The 17,371-nt window shown below is 36.2% G+C and overlaps 1 long non-coding RNA gene across 1 annotated transcript in view; it reads left to right on the top strand.

The window, feature by feature from the left end:
* LOC115892238 overlaps nucleotides 1-12,255 on the top strand; it is a 47,539-nt gene extending 35,284 nt beyond the window's left edge. Inside the window, exon 3 of the long non-coding RNA XR_004052129.1 lies at nucleotides 12,170-12,255. This is a non-coding gene — a long non-coding RNA (uncharacterized LOC115892238). The remainder of the gene's footprint in view (nucleotides 1-12,169) is intronic.
* The last annotated feature ends 5,116 nt before the right edge of the window (nucleotides 12,256-17,371 follow it).

The following is a 17,371-nucleotide window of genomic DNA, read 5'->3' as shown; positions in this document are numbered from 1 at the left end:
TCAATGCTCAGGTTCATCATAAAACCCCTTACCACCACCTCCACCTCAATCCCATCAAGGAAAAGATACAAAATTATACTTTTGTATATGGTGGTAGTATAACAACAAACTCTGTGTATTATCATAAGATAATTTTGCGTCTCTGCAAGATTTGAGGGATATGAGTATCCACAGCCATATTAACAATTATCCTGTAGTCTGTGCTGTAAATAAGAAAACTAAGTTGGAGATATTAAAAGTCAGTATTTTTTTTTTTTATCATAAAACTACTGTTGCAGTTTAAATTGCACTTCTTGCTTACGGGGATTATGTAAAACCAATAATAAGAAAATGACCTGAAAACAATTGAGTAGCCGTAGCACGATTGTTACCCTGCTTGCGAAAGTCAGAACACAAAATAAAAGGGAAAAGGGACTTATTAGAAGAAGCAGTCCAAAGCAAATAGCACAAAGCAGAGAGTCTATAGATGTGATTTCAAGTTATTCAGTGAATTTCTATACAGTGCATAGCTTTCAGCCTCAATAAAAAGCCAATTATTAATCCTGCAATTACCCAGCCTTATCGCTACTGCACACACATGCCGACTATGGCTAGAGTTCTAGATGATATTCTTTTTATTAGTATGGCCAAAGGGAAATTTAATTAGAGATACATCTCTTGAATGGACAAGGGAAAATATAAGGATTAACAAATTAATCCTAATATTTAATTACATTAAAATGTTTACCATTCTGTATAGAAAATATTGACACTCTAGCTAACCCCTTTTTAAAATCTGTTCCCTCTTATATCACAGTGAAAACATTATTTCTGAAGGAGAAAAAAAGGTAGGATTTCCTTCCTGCTAGCTTGTGTACTGACTGAACAGGAAGAAATAATCAACCTAGTTTATTCTGGACTCTATCAGTTCCTGACCATATTCCATAAACGCAGGCATTTGGAAGAAAACAAACTGATCCGCAGGTTACAGAAACCAAAATATGTGCTGATGGAGAGATAGGAAACTGTGACTAAATGAATCCAGGTAAGTCTAAAATAGAGTAATGGAAAGAAACCCCAGCAGAATATTTAAAGAGATAGTCATGCTTACATCACAAACCTTTATTAACCAAGCTAACAACTAAATTCTTATGCCATAAATAGTGTAATTTCTGCCTGTTTGATATGGTTTCTTTTTTCTTTCCTTCTCCCTCAACTGCATGTGTGCACAGGCAAGATAATGTGTGTGCTGTTGTGGTGGATTTCTCAGTGTCCACAAATAAGGCCCAGTTATATGGCTTTAGAACACCTACTCAAACCTGCACATGTGCATGCCGTAACTTTACTATTATTGTTTTGACATTTAAGAAACAGATGGATGTTTTTCGCTTTGGAAGCTAAACATCTGTTCTTCAGAATTCTCTTCAGAAGCTGGAGTCTTCTAGCAGGAGCATGTTAAATTAAAGAAGCTCTTTACCACCTCACCCCTATTTGTGCCTCTCAATCCAAAATATTTTAAGAAACGGAAAAGAGAAACTTATGAATAAGTTTACAAGCATGAAAACTCTGCTGACATTGATTAAATAAGTCCATACAATGTTCACTGCAAAGTAATCTATGCTAATGCAATTTACTAGTATGAAGGAAGAAGGAAGTTAAGCTTTGAGCTGTGATATATGAAGAGTTGCCTGAGGAATCAGGTAGCCCAGCACTTCAGAAAAATTGCATAATTCCCATGAAAAATAAATTCTGTCTGTTTTTATTAAGAAAAATCTAACCTAAAATGCATATAATCATTTGTGACTGGTTCTGGCATATTGAATGCATGGTTAGAGGGGAGAAAATTTCACAAAATGTGCATAGAAGGAATTCTTTTTTGTATTGTTTTGTTTGGGTTTTATTTTGGGAGGGGGCTCTGTTTTGATTTTACTCTGAAAAATAGAGATTGCCAGCTTCATCAAAGAGTAGTTTGCAAAATACAAAATTGTAAAGCCCTCAGAATGTATCTAGTTCATCTGGAATTTGTAAATATATTAACTCCCTATTCTCCAGGGAAAAAATGGTATGTTTTAGACTAATTTTGGATGTAAATTCTAAACAGGTGGACAAAGCAGCAGGAAGCTGATATCAGCCTGCTTGCAGGGGTCTCGCACCATATAGTTGTAGAAAATGAATCACAGGGATTGGTAGTAAAGGATATCAGATTTGCCAAACCAAATATTTATATATGAAAAGAGCAGGAGAGCTCAGTAAATTCAAATCCATAGGATTCAAAGCCATGCATCTACAACGTATAATCTTACAGACTCACTGCAGGCCACTGACTGTCCAGTGAATAGAAGAATGCCCATATTCTTAATTTAATTTTTTAAATGGTATGCTATAGTCTAAGTGTTCACATGATAAAAACATTTCTTCTTATATACATGCTACACATGTGCCTTGGAATAAAGTTGCTTTTTGATTACTAACAACATTTGTGAGCTTCCTGCTGTTGACACTGTTTGTGACATTGGCAGGAAAAGAGTTCAAATGAAGAGGTGATGAACTTCACATCCCTCCTAGCATCATATAGAAGAGAACAAGAGAGTCCCTGTGTCATTTTTGAGCATACTACAAATTGTCCTGAGAATAAGTAACAAATGTTGTTTTGGGTGGCATACTCCCAGTGGGGACATAGATAATTTTTGTGGAATTTCCATTTACTGCTGACCTTCCTAGAGATGCCAGGGTTTTTTAGTGTTATTGTTTTTTCCTAGTTCACAATTTGCAGAAAACATGAGAATTTTAATTTTAAAATGCATTTTTAATTTCTTCAAAAACCTTGGAAATTTGATTTTTTAAATGACTTTCGCTTACATGGCGACTTTCAGAATGATGAGTTCATCTGTATCTCCAAAATGTAGATGGGGAAAGATCCTCAGAAACATTTGCCCAGCCTTCTTACAGCCACACTGATTGTCCCAGGTGTTTTGCTCTGTATGACAAGAAATATAATGATAATAATGTAATTAAGATTTACTGAGCATTTACTACTTACAAGGTTCTGGATTAAATGTTTTACATTCATTATCTCACTTAATCCTCACTCTAACTCTGGGAGTTAGATAGCATTATTATCCCCTTTACAAAATAGATGATGAAGCTGTAGTTTGAAGAAGTTAATTAATTTGTCTAAAATTACTCATTCTAGTCATTGGTAGAGCTAGACTTGAATTTAGACCTCTCTGGCAATAAAGCTATAGATGAAACACCTCTTGATGCAAAGTTTACCGACTGTTCTCCAAATTGATCCTTTTAATTTTCTTAATTGCAGTGCAGAGTGTTAACCTACAAAAGCACTCTAAAAAAATTAGTAAGCCCACATTGTTTGACTTCACATGGACATGCTTTCATAAATTCTGGGAAACATTTTCCTCCAGCAGCTTCCTTGACTCCCACAGATGATCAGGGTGGTCACTTGGTACTAACTTCTCAGTCACTAGGTGTTTAACTTTCTGTTTCTTCTTACTGGAGGCTCTTCTCTGGGCAGCTCAGTCAGACAAGACCTAAGATGGCCATGTACACATTCTACTCCTGGTAGTCCTCATCTTAGTAAACAGCTACCCATTCATCCTTGCTTCACAAAAGTCTAGGCTGGCAAGTCATTCTCACAGACCAGTACTGGATCAGATCAGTTAAAAGTGCTGTTAGTCAGCCTCTCTTTATTATAGATGTGTGTTGGTGGAGTTAGAACAGTTTGCATTCCTTCTCATTGTAGAGGGTCACATATAAAATTTCCTTAGAACTCTGTGGAAGACTTCCAACATGGGTTTGATGAAGTAGGGCAAGAAATTATATCACTACTGGGATGCAGAAGAGGATAAGACTCAAAACACAAGTTTTGCAAATATTTTATCCTTATAAGAATTCTCCCTCATCCACTATCTTGAAGTCTCAAAGTCGCTGAGAAACCCCTTAATTCTTAGACCGGGTTCAAAAGAATTTGTATTGTAAACATGCATATGATGATTCTGCAAACACTCCAGCATGTTTCACATCAGTGACTGGTAGATATTTCAATTATTTAATATCCTTCTATGTCTGCATCTGTATTATTACATGTACTTATATTTTTTTAACTTAAATTTGTACCAGTTTCCTCAGTTTATACATCTATTATTTTTTGACTTTTTAATAGTAGTTATTCTGACTAGTGTGAGATGGTATCTCTTTGTGGTTTTGATTAGTAATTTTCTAATAATAAGTTATTTTGAGGCCTTTTCATAAGATTATTGGCTACATGTATGTTTTCTTTTGGCAGGTGTCTTTTCAGGTCCTTTGTCCACGTTTTATGTTTTTTTTTTTGTTTGTTTTTTGTTAAATTTGTTTAAGTTTCTTATAAGATTTACAAGATTTAAATTTAATACATAAACAACTTCAAAACAAGAAAGATGATAGACTGGATAAAGAAAATGTGATACATATATGCCATGGAATACTATGCAGTCATAAAAATGAACACGATCATGTCTGATATGGTTTGGCTGTGTCCCGCCCAAATCTCATCTTGAATTCCCACATGTTGTGGGAGGTACCCAGTGGGAGGTAATTGAATCATGGGGGAAGGTCTTTCCCATACTGTTCTTGTGATAGTGAATAAGTCTCATGAGATTTGGTGGTTTTAAAAAGAGGAGTTCCCCTGCACAAGCTCATTCTCTCTCTTTGCCTGTTGCCATTCTTGTAAGATGTGACTTGCTCCTCCTTGCCTTCTGCCATGATTCTAAGGCCTTCCCAGTCACAAAGAACTGTGACTCCAATTGAAGCTCTTTCTTTTGTAAATTGTCTGGTCTCAGATGTGTCTTTATCAACAGCATGAAAGCAGACTATTCCAATGTCCTTTTCAGGGGCATGGATGAAGCTGGAAGCCATTATTCTCAGCAAACTAACGCAGGCACAAAAACTAAGCATGGCATGTTCTCACCTATAAGTGGAAGCTGAACTATGAAAACACATGGACATAGGGAGGGAAACAACACACACTGGGGCCTATTGGGGGAGGGAGGTGAGGAAGAGCATTGGGAAAAAGAGCTAATGTTTGCCATGTTAATACCTAGATAATGGGTTGATAGGCACAGCAAACCACCGTGGCACACATTTACCTATGTAACAAACCTGCACATCCTACACATGTACCCCGGAACTTAAAAAATAAAATAAAATAAAAAAGAAGAAATATGTTAAATGGCATAAAAATATTCCTTACTTGTTTGATCAGCATTAAAATGTTAGAATAATATTGAATAAAGAAAATTGAATAATTTCAACTAATAATTGAATTCAATAAATTTAATATTGAATGAGTAAGGAAAAATAAAATGACAGTAAATACTCATTGTTAAAATAATCATAGTTATATTTTACTGAAAAAAATATGAAAAATAAAAGTCTTTATGTAAAACCAAATATCTTCTACTTTTATTAAGAAAGTTCCTTCTCTTTAGATTGTCATTGTCCATTTTATTTCTTTTCTGGAGTTTTTCTTGAAGTATATAGAACTCATTCTACTAGAGTTACTAATGTGTCAACATTTTCATCCTTTTTGAGAGGTTTATAAATCAGCCGTAAAATATGTGATGATGGTGTAAACTTGGCATATATTCTTAGTGAGAAACATTCTTTTTTTCACATTTTTAAAATGAAGTAGTTTGGCTGCTATGAACCTACACAGGGGCAAAATATAAATGTTTTCCAACTCTATTTATGTTACACCCTCTTCCTAAAAAGATTTGTTCAACCAAAAGGAAAGAGGAAAATCAGAGACAGCTCAAAATGACAGCTTTAGGGAAGTCATTACAAGCTTGTTCTGTCAAAGATTTTTGTGTTAATAGCTTCATGTATACATCAATGCATACATAATAACAACTTTAGAACTTATTCAACTCCCACCTAAGGAACAATCTAAAGAGAGCATGGAAAACACATTCAATAGACAACAGGCAGCGTACAAGCTGAGATATTTATGTAAACATTATTACCATGGAAATTTCTTCTCCTTATCGCCTACATTTTTGTTATCAAAGCTCACTGAATATAGTTAATAAACAAGAAGATAACATAACAGAAGTGGCAACATGTTACCAAAAAGGAACCATACGGATAGATCACTCACAGATCTGCCCAACATCTACAGAGAAGTCCCTCCACAATGCCCCTCCTCCTTGAATGGGACAAAAGAATAAAAGGGTGTGATTGCCGCTGTTGTTTTACATATATTAAACCTAAGGAAAGGTTCAAGTTATATTTCATTTTATCATCCTGAAATATAAAGACGTTCTGTAAATAATAAATACTAAGAATACCTTTCTTGTATCCAGCTTTCTCATATTTTCATATAAAAAAGCTTTCATTAAAGAATTGTATACCTAAGGATTAAAAAGCAATTACAAAGAATTAAGACATATATTTGCCATTTCCTTTTTTCCACTTGTAGAGTAAAAAGAGTCCAAATAGTAATAAACAAAAGAAATGTTATAGTGTTATCACATAGCTGATGATAAAAAACTAGGAATAATAGAGTAAATCTGCAGAATTTGCAGAAATTCACGTTTGTATCCTCTCTGTCTTACATTTCAAAGGGGACACAGGAGTGAGACTCTACAAAGAACATAACAAACTTACAAGAAAAAACAAACAACTACATCAAAAAAGTGGGTGAAGGATATGAACAGACACTTCTCAAAAGAAGACATTTATGCAGCCAACAGACACATGAAAAAATGTTCATCATCACTCGCCATCAGAGAAATGCAAATCAAAACCACCATGAGATACCATCTCACACCAGTTAGCATGGCAATCATTAAAAAGTCATGAAACAACAGGTGCCAGAGAGGATTTGGAGTAATAGGAACACTTTTACACTGTTGGTGGGACTGTAAACTAGTTAAATCATTGTGGAAGACAGTGTGGCAATTCCTCAAGGATCTAGAACTAGAAATACCATTTGATCCAGTCATCCCATTACTGGATATATGCCCAAAGGATTATAAATCATGCTGCTATAAAGACACATGCACATGTATGTTCATTGCGGCACTATTCATAATAGCAAAGACTTGGAACGAACCCAAATGTCCATCAGTGATAGACTGGATTAAGAAAATGTGGTACACATGCACCACAGAATACTATGCAGCCATTCAAAGGATGAGTTCGTGTCCTTTGTAGGGACATGGATGAAGCTGGAATCCATCATTCTCAGCAAACTATCGCAAGGACAAAAAACCAAACGCCACATGTTCTCACTCACAGTTGGGAATTGAACAATGAGAGCACTAGGACACAGGAAGGGGAACATCACACACTGGGGCCTGTCATGAGGTTGGGGGAGGGGGGAGGGATAGCATTAGGAGATATACCTAATGTAAGTGACAAGTTAATGGGTGCAGCACACCAACATGGCACATGTATACATATGTAACAAACCTGCATGTCATGCACATGTACCCTAGAGCTTAAAGAATAATCATAAAGAAAGAATATTAACTTAAAAAAATAATTTTCTAAGCAAATTTCTTCATTATTTTTCTGTTTTAATCTATTATTTTAAGTTTAGAGGTATATGTGCAAGTTTGTTACATAGGTAAACTTGTGTCATGGAGGCTTATTGTACAGATTATTTTATCACCCAGGTATTAGGCATAGAACCCATTAGTTATTTTTTCTGATGCTCGCCCTTCTCCTACCCTCCACCCTCCGACAGACCCCAGTGTCTGTTGTCCTCTATGTGTCCATGTGTTCTTATCATTTAGCTCCCACTTATAAGTGAGAACATGTGAATTTGGTTTTCTGTTCCTGCATTAGTTTGCTAAGGATAATGGCCTCCAGCTCCATCCATGTCTCTGCAGAGGATATGAGCTCATTCTTTTTTTATGGCTGCATAGTATTCCATGATGTATGTTTCACATTTTCATTATTTGATCTATCGTTGATGGACATTTAGATTGATCCCGTGTCTTTGCTATTGTGAATAGTGCTGCAGTGAACATCCAAGTGCATGTGTCTTTATAACAGAATGACTTATATTCCTTTGGATATATACTCAGTACTGGGATTGGTGGGTGAAATCGTATTTCTGTCATTAGGTCTTTGAAGAATCACCACACTGTCTTCCACAATAATTGAACTAATTTATACTCCCACCAACAGTGTATAAGCATTACTTTTTCTCCATAACCTTGCCAGCATCTGTTTCTTTTTGTCCTTGTAATAATAGCCGTTCTAACTGGTGTGAAATGGTGGTTTGGATTTGCATTTCTCCAATGTGGTTTTGATGTGCATTTCTCTAATGATCAGTAATGTCGATATTTTTTTTTTTCATAGGATTATTGGCCACATGTATGTCTTCTTTTGGGAAGTGTCTATTCATACGCTTTGCCCACTTTTTCAGTGGGGTTGTTTGGTTTTTTTCTTGGAAATTTGTTTAGGGATCTCACATATTCAATAAAATACTTAGTGTCTGACAAGAAAATCACCAAAAAGTTTTCTGAAACATTTCACGAACTTCACAGAGATTATATTTTACTTCCAAGGAATGCCAGTTTAGTTTACCAATAACATGCTTCATGAATATTGACCTTTATATTTCTGCCCTAGAAAATGTCCTCCCTACTAAAAGCATAGGAAAGTAAGGAAATCCTTGATGGAGGGTAACATTACCTAAAGGCAGAAGGAAAGAAGTTTCCTAGTATAAGACCAGTTCCTTGTATCTCAGAGGACAGATAAGATATTTCACATGATTTTCCAGATAATTTTTGACTTGTTCTCATTTCATGATGAATCAACCATTTCAGAATCACAGGATTCTAGTCTCTGACCACATATCATTCATTAGTGAAATTCCATAGTCAACTCCATAATATCTGGTGTACTACACATAAATAATTTTTGAGGGTTATATAAAAATAATTCTGATTTAATATTTAACTTGTTATGATCTATAAAATTTCTGACAAACAAAAGAAATTTAATAATGTATTCATCCTATCAGATTTGTTTTACTCTCTCTTTTTTTTCATAAGACAAACACTTAGGTTTATAGTACAAAAAATAGTTAACTTGTTTTTTATTTTGTTTTTCTATGGAGGATCTGATATCAAGACTCTTTTTGGGTTACAGAGACTACTTCAACTTTGCGGGCCTCAAAATTATATTAAATGACTTCCAAAGTAACTTACATCAACTATACTTGCTTTCTGTCATTGAACTCCTCTTATAAGTTTATGAAAGACAAGAGAAGTCATATGTATGCCTATAATGTACAAAGCCTTGTACATATAATAGTCAATGTAAAGGAGAGAGAAAATAGTATGGCAGGAATGGGGACCCTGAGCAATTGAGCCACTTCATCTAACTTATCTGTGCCTTCAGTGCCAAATCACATATATAGTACTTTCATTTGATGATGGAGTGCTACTATGCACGACCAACTTTATGATTTGGTTTGTCAGATTAAACCCAATTAATGATGGACAACTCTGGTTACATGGTAACATGGTGGACCCATGGTTAAGTGTTCACTCTCTAATAAAGTCCAGTAGCAGGGGAAATCTGTTGCTCAAAAGGACAGCAGTTATCTCTAGAGGAGGGCAGAACCTTGCTTCAATATCCCAAGGGCCTGCACTGCAATTAACCCATGAAGACCTGCCAAAGCCTCGAAAAAGCATCCCTAGCTATCACCGACATGTCAAGCACCATTGGCCCTGCTGGGTTATATGGTCAAAAAGGCAGAGCAGTTTACACAGCAACCTGGACCTGTTGCAGAGCCCTCTCTTAACCTGAGCTCCACTTGAAACAAGCAGCTTTTTGGGTCACTTAGTAAATGGGCTGGAGTAACACACCCAAATATGGAATACGTTGCTACCCAAATTGAAGAAGGACCACTAAGTATATCCACCCCCCCCCCCTTTTTTTGGTACCTACAATCATACCTCTAGAAAATAGATTCATCTCATTTTCTTTTCTTTCTATTTTTGTTTTGTTTTGTTTTGTTTCTTGAGACAGAGTCTTACTCTGTTGCCCAGGCTGGAGTGCAGCTTCATGATCTTGGCTCACTTCAACCTCTGCCTCTTGGGTCCAAGCAAATCTCCTGCCTCAGCCTCCCAAGTAGCTGGGACCACAGGTGTGCGCCACAACTCTGGCTAATTTTTGTATATTAGTGGAGATGGGATTTTGCCATGTTGTCCAGGCTGGTCTCGAACTCCTAGCCTCAAGTGATCTGTCTGCCTCGGCCTCCCAAAGTGCTGGGATTACAGGCATGTGCCACCGCGCCCATCCAGATTATCTCTTTCTTTAAGTGGAAACTGAATTTTAGAGGGTGTAAGTACCTTACTCTGGTACTCTGGTACTATGGTTCACATAGATAGGAAAGAGCAGAACTTAGTCTGAACACAAGATACATTTTGTTCTTTTGAAAGGTTGTATCTTTCCAATTACTCTTTTCCCTTGTACTCTTTACCCTCTCCGACTTTTAGAGAAACTAGAGAATTATGATAATACTTCAGGAAATAATAAATATCAGCTTAACACATCGTGTGTGTGTGTGTGTGTGTGTGTGTGTGTGTGTAAACTGCCATGCTAGGTACTGTAGTTGTAGCAAATACAAATAAAGTAAGTATATGCCTTTAGTATTTTCATGTATTTTATTGATAATTTACCATGTGTCAGGCCTACACTTGGTACAGGGAATAGTAATATTATTAAAAGACCATAGTTTCTATCTTCAAGAAGCTAAGTCTAGTGTATGGGCAAATATGCAAACTAAAATCACATCTTAGTTAATTGGTATTAAATTGGCATTAAAAATTTTTATTTGAGCAAAAGGTCATCTGTATTAAAAGACAAAGAAAAGTGATTAAAAGTTGCTAATGTTATAAGGATTATAAGTGGCTCAGTATTATTGGGGGTAGGTACATGGAGGAAAGACCAAAATGAGCTAGACAGACAGGCAGGGACCAGATCATAAAGGGCTATGCATGCAGTACTGATTAGAAGGCTTCAAATATTTTGAGCACAGGGGTGGGAAAATGATTATAGAATTTTGAAACTGAAAATAATATTGTTTTACAGAAATGAGGAGGTTGGCTTTGAAGACATGATCTGCTATAGGTAGACTGTGCCCCATACAGCAGTTAAAAAGACATCACTGGAAAATTCTTTGATACTGTTCTATTGGCAGAGTGAGGTCTATGTATTCTCCTCTGAATCTGAGAAGTGAAAAGGAAATAAAAGTTGGTAGGCTAATGTAATCACCCAGTCAAGATTATTGTGTGAGCCATACCTAGTACAGTAGCCTTAGAAATAGAAAGAAGGTCTGGGTGCGGTGGCTCACACCTGTAATCCCAGCACTTTGGGAAGCCCAGGCAGTCGGATCACAAGGTCAGGATATCAAGACCATCCTGGCCAACATGGTGAAACCCCATCTCTACTAAAAATACAAGAAATTACCCAGGTGTGGCAGTGCATGCCTGTAGTCCCAGCTACTCGGGAGGCTGAGGCAGGAAAATTGCTCGAACCCAGGAGGCAGAGGCTGCAGTGAGCTGAGATTGTGCCACTGCATCCAGCCTGGGCAACAGAGTGAGACTCCAATTCAAAAAAAAAAAAAAAAAGAAAGAAAGAAAGAAAAAGAAATAGAAATAGAAAGAAGGTATTAGGTATGAGAAATGTTTAAGACACAAAACTTAAAACATTCAAGAAACATATAGTTTGGTGGCAATAGACTTGTAGATAACAATTTATATTGAAAATCAGAATGTAATGAAACTGTGGTATAGTCATAAACACTGTGCCTTGGAGCATAGAGCAGACATCATTGGTGCACGGTCCATATCCCTTCTGTCCTTCACTTTCCAGTCTTGCAAATGGTATCCACTGTCAATTCCCAGCCTTAGGACTTTCTCAAATCTCTTCTAAAGAACAAGCTGGAAATACCCCCAAATTAATGCCACCAACATTAGCATTAATAGCACATAAGAGTTTGGCAAATAACACATAGGAGTTTCAGGATAAATTCTACAGCGTCCTCATGCCTTAGATATGATTATACTGGAATTTTTTTTATTCTCTCTTCCAAAATTTCCTAGAGAGACTGAGCCCTAATAGACTGCAGTGATAACCAACTCACTAACACTCATTTTTTCTCCTTCTATAGCCCCCACAAGTGATTTCTGGGATTACCTGTCGACAAACTACTTTCTCTCTAACCTCAGGATCATCCTGTAAAATTTGAATGGACCTGTAACAGATAAAGAGATTAAATTAGTAATTTTTAAACTTTCCACAAAGAAGAGTTCAAGTATGGACAACTTCATTGGTACAGTCTATTAAACATTTAAAGAAGAACCAATACCAACTTTTATCAAGTCCTCCAAGAAATATAAGAGGGCAGAATCCTTCTCAACTCATTCTATGAGTATTACCCTGATACAAAAATCAGACCGACATCACAAGGAAAGAAAACTGCAATATCTCCTATGGATGTGAATATCTCATGAGGAAATATAAATATATATATATCATGATAATATCTCATAGGGAGATTTACTTAAATCTCTTTATGAATAACGTAAAAACCCTCAACAAAATATTGCAAACCAAATCTAGTGACATATAAAAGGAAATACGGACCATAAACAAGTAGGCTTTGTACCAGGAATGCAAGATTGGCTTATCATCTGAAAATCAATTAATGTAATACATCAGGTTAGCAGAATGAAAGACAAACTGCATAATCATCTCAATAGACATAGAAAAGCATTTGACATATCTAACATCTTTCATGACAAACATCCCTAGCAAACTTACGATCAAAAGGAACTATTTCAATCTGTTAAAGGACACCTACAAAACAACCCACACTAACATAACACATAATGATGAAAGACTGGATGCTTTCCCTCTGATTTCAGGAACAAGATAATGATATCTAGTTTCTTCTGTTTATGTTTTACTGGAGGTCCTAGCTGGAGCAGTGAATTCTAATCCCAGCAAAGCTGTTATTAGAAAGAAATACATACAGTAAAATTTAACATCCTATTTTTTAATTTTAAAAAGCTCTCACTGAAGTACACAGTATGCCTCTATGATAAAGGCAGTCTTGCAAAGTTCAGCTGACACCATAATTGAAATATTCTAAGAATAGATACCAAGCAAGAATGCCCACTGTCACACTATTATTCAACAATGCACTGGAAACAAACTCAGTTTATTAACAGATAACCTGACACTATTTTACATGTAAAGTTGTGAGAAACTACAATGAAGTGGCTACAAATGAAAAGCAAATCTAGCAGGGCAAAATTCCAACAACAATTATATTTCCATATACTTGTGGCATAAATTTAAAAACTGAAATTTAAGAAATACTATTTTTAGTATCATCAAAATCATAAAATATGTAGGAATAAATTTAACAAAATACAGGGAAGATATCTGAAATTAAAATTACAAAATGCCATTTAGAGAAATCAGAAACCTAAATTAATAGATATTCCATAGTCATGAACTGGAAGATGTAATATAATTAAGATTTTACTTTTTTTCTAATTTAATCCATGTTTTAAGCAATCCCAATCAATATCCATATCTTTGTAGAAATTAACAAGCTGATTTTATAATTTATTTAAAAAATGCAATTGACCTAGAATAGCAAAAATATTTTTGAAAAGGAAAATATAGTTGAAAGACTAACACTTTCTGATTTCAAGACTTGCTATAATGTTACAGTGATAAGCCAGTGTGTTATGGGTTTAAGGATAGGTAAGTGGATCAAAAAACATGCACATTCTAAAAAGCAGAACAATGCATTTGAGTTTTGGCAAATGTGCCAAAGCAAGTCATCAAAGAAAAAGAAACCTTTTCAACAAATGTTGCTGGAGCAACTGGATAAATGTATAGAAAAAATACATCAAGACGCCCCCTCACATCATAAACAAAAATCAATTTGAGAGGATTCGTAAATTTAAACATTAAAGCTAAAACTTTGAAGCTTTTAGAAAAAAAATATTTTGCAACTGGTGGTCAGCAAAATTTCTTAAACAGGATGACAAAAGCAATAATCATGAAAGAAAACAGGATAAAAATATTTTCTCCATTTAAAAAAAATTAGCAAAAAACACCATTGAAAAATGAGTAAGGAAGCTACTGGGAGACAATACTTATAATACATATGTATCTTCAAAATATTTATATACAAAATATATATAAGCTCTTACAAATCAACAACAAAATATAAATCAATGCTAAAGACAAACAACTTAATAGATTTCAGAAGATACTTCACAAAAAAAGAAATAATTAGTAACCACATGAAAAATTTATGGCAAACTGAAATCACCTAACACCACTTTAAACATTCTAAAATAGCTATAATTTAGGCCGGGCGTGGTGGCTCACACCTGTAATCCCAGCACTTTGAGAGGCTGAGGCTTGAGGTCAGGAGTTCAAGACTAGCCTGGCCAACATATAGTGAAACCCAGTCTCTAATAAAAAATACAAAAATTAGCTGGACGTGATGGTGTGCATCTGTAGTCCCAGCTACTTGGGAAACTGAGGCAAGGAATCACTTGAACTCGGGAGGCAGAGGTTGTAGTAAGCTGAGATTGAGCCACTGCACTCCAGTCTAGGCAACAGAGTGAGACTCCGTCTCTCAAAAAAAAAAAAAAAAAAAAAAGCTAAAATTTAAACTCTCGAAACCAATTTGATGAGAATATAGTGCAACTGGGGCATTCCCATATTGTTGATGAAAACATAAAATGATGCAAGTACTTTGGAAAATTGGCAATTTCTCATGAAATTAATGTATAACTACCATACGGTCCAGCTTTTCAATTCCTAAAGCAATGGAAATATAAGTCTGTAAGCCTGGATGTGGTAGCTCACACCATGGCCCAGTTTTTTGATTCCCAATGTAATGAAAATATAAATCTGTAAGTCTGGACACGGTGGCTTACATCTGTAGCCCTAGAACTTTGGGAGGACAAAGTGGGAGGATTGCTTGAGGCCAGGAGTTCAAGACTAGCCTGGGCAACATAATGAGACCCCATCTCTACAACAAATAATTAATAAAAAATAAATACATAATAACACATAAACTAGAATGTTTAGAGTAGCTATATTCATAATAGCTAAATATTGCAAACAGCTCCAAGTTCCAAGAGAACAGAAAGAATGTTGACATATTCTTGCAATTGCAATCACTAGTCTCAATAGAATAGAATGAACTATCAAATCATCTTATGTCACAGTTTAAGTCTGCCAGGAAGCAAATACTAAAGAAGTAGGGCTACAAAAATGTATTGCTATGATCTGAATGTGTCCCCTCAAATTAGTGTGTTGAAAACTTAATCCTCAATGCAACAGCATTGGGAGGTGTGACTAACAGGAGATATTTAGGTGGTGAAAGGATCTGCCTTCATGATGGAATAATGTCACTCTAAAATGGGCTAGCGTAAGTGGTTTTCTCTCTCTTACCCTTGCACCTTCTGCCATGTAAGGATGCAGTAAGAAGGCCAGCACTGATACCAGTAGCTTCATTGTAGGCTTCCCAGCCTAGAAATTCGAATTACCCATTCTTCTACAGAATCTCAAAATACATTAAGACAGAGAGTAATACCTGAAGAAAGAGAAGACAGAAAATATGACTGATCAGGACACCTCTTGCTGTCATGCAGTCCTGAAGGTCTCTGCCAGTCCACTGGGGAGATTCAGTCAAAGATTACCCATAAGAAGGGCCTTGCCATGGGTGTAAATGTTGAGACTCTTATACTAAGACTTAGCTTAGTCATTGCCTAGAAGCACCCTGAAGTGCAACACAGCTAACCACAATTCTTGCAGCTTGGCAGTGAGTTCTTTCTCTAAGGGGGATCAGTGCACGAAATTTGTGTTTTGCACCCAACAATGTGGATGAACCTGAACCTCATTATTCTAGTAAAATAAATTAGATGTAAAAGAGGCTATATGGTATGATTCCTTTCATATGACATGCAAAATCAGGCATATCTACATATATAGAAATCAGAATAGTGTTTTTCTTTGGAAGATTGAGAATTGACTGGAAGAGGGCATGAGAGAACTTTCTGGAGTAATGAACATTTTCTGTATCATGATCAGAGTACCGGATACATGAGTATGTTCATCAAAATCATCTAAACTGCACACTAAAGTGCTACAAATTTACTTCAATTTGAAAAATAGCTATTTAACCACTGCTCCTCCCTACTCTACATACAAAAGATACAAGCACTAGAAACCTAAAATAACCATCAAAGTCACCTATAAGTCTCTACTCATTTACACTTACTAACTGATACTTTGTTGTTGTTGTTGTTGTTGTTGTTGTTTTGTTGTTTTTTTTTGTTGTTTTTTGAGGCACACTTTCACTGTGTCACACAGGCTGGAGTGCAGTGGCACAATCTCAGCTCACTGCAACCTCTGTCTCCCAGGTTCAAGCGATTCTCCTGCCTCAGCCTTCTGAGGAACTGGGATTACAGGCATGCACTACCACACCCGGCTAATTTTTGTATTTTTAGTAGAGAAGGGGTTTCACCATGTTGGTCAGGCTGGTCTCCAACTCCTGACCTCATGACCCACCTAGGCCTCCCAAAGTGTTGGGATTACAGGCGTGAGCCACTGCACCCGGCCCTGAGAGTTAATTTTTAGGGTAACTGGGATTGAGCAAAGGTTGTTGCATTTTGTCTGGCATTTCACTGAGCATGACGTGTGTGTTTGTGCGTGTGCGTGTGTTTGTGTATATTTTCTAGGTGTATGTTTTTATACAATTCTATGTATTAGAGTGGTGCAAACTTAACTGAAGTTTTGGCACTAAAAGTAATGGCAAAAAACACAATTACTTGTGCACCAGTCTAATATATAGACACGGCTAAGTGTACATCACTAATGAATTACAAACTTTAAATAAGTTCAAGTATATCTACAAAGAAGATATGGAAAACTGATTTTGAGGTCTTCATGAACACATAGCAAGGAGCTCATACATGGGTTCCTGTACTAAAATATTCCATACCCAAGTTATTTTTATTAAAGTAACACATGCTTAGGGTTCCTGTATAGGAACAGCTCTGGCCACATTCCACCCAGCCTTCTGCTCTGCTTCCCAAAGGAAACTACTCCTACACTATTATGGTAGATATAAATTTAGTTCTTTTTTTTTTTCTCTTGAGATGCAGATGGAGTCTTGCTCTGTCTCCCAGGCTGGAGTGCAGTGGTGCGATCTTGGCTCACTGCAGCCTCTGCCTCCTGGGTGCAAGAGATTCTCCTGTCTCAGCTCCCTCCTGAGTAGCTAGGACTACAGGTCCATGCCTGGCTACATTTTATGTTTTTAGTAGAGATGGGG

Source organism: Rhinopithecus roxellana, chromosome 12 (genome assembly GCF_007565055.1).
Source record: "Rhinopithecus roxellana isolate Shanxi Qingling chromosome 12, ASM756505v1, whole genome shotgun sequence".
NCBI lineage: Eukaryota > Metazoa > Chordata > Mammalia > Primates > Cercopithecidae > Rhinopithecus > Rhinopithecus roxellana.
Note: the sequence above shows the minus strand (reverse complement) of the source record. Positions and strands in the feature narration are given on the sequence as shown.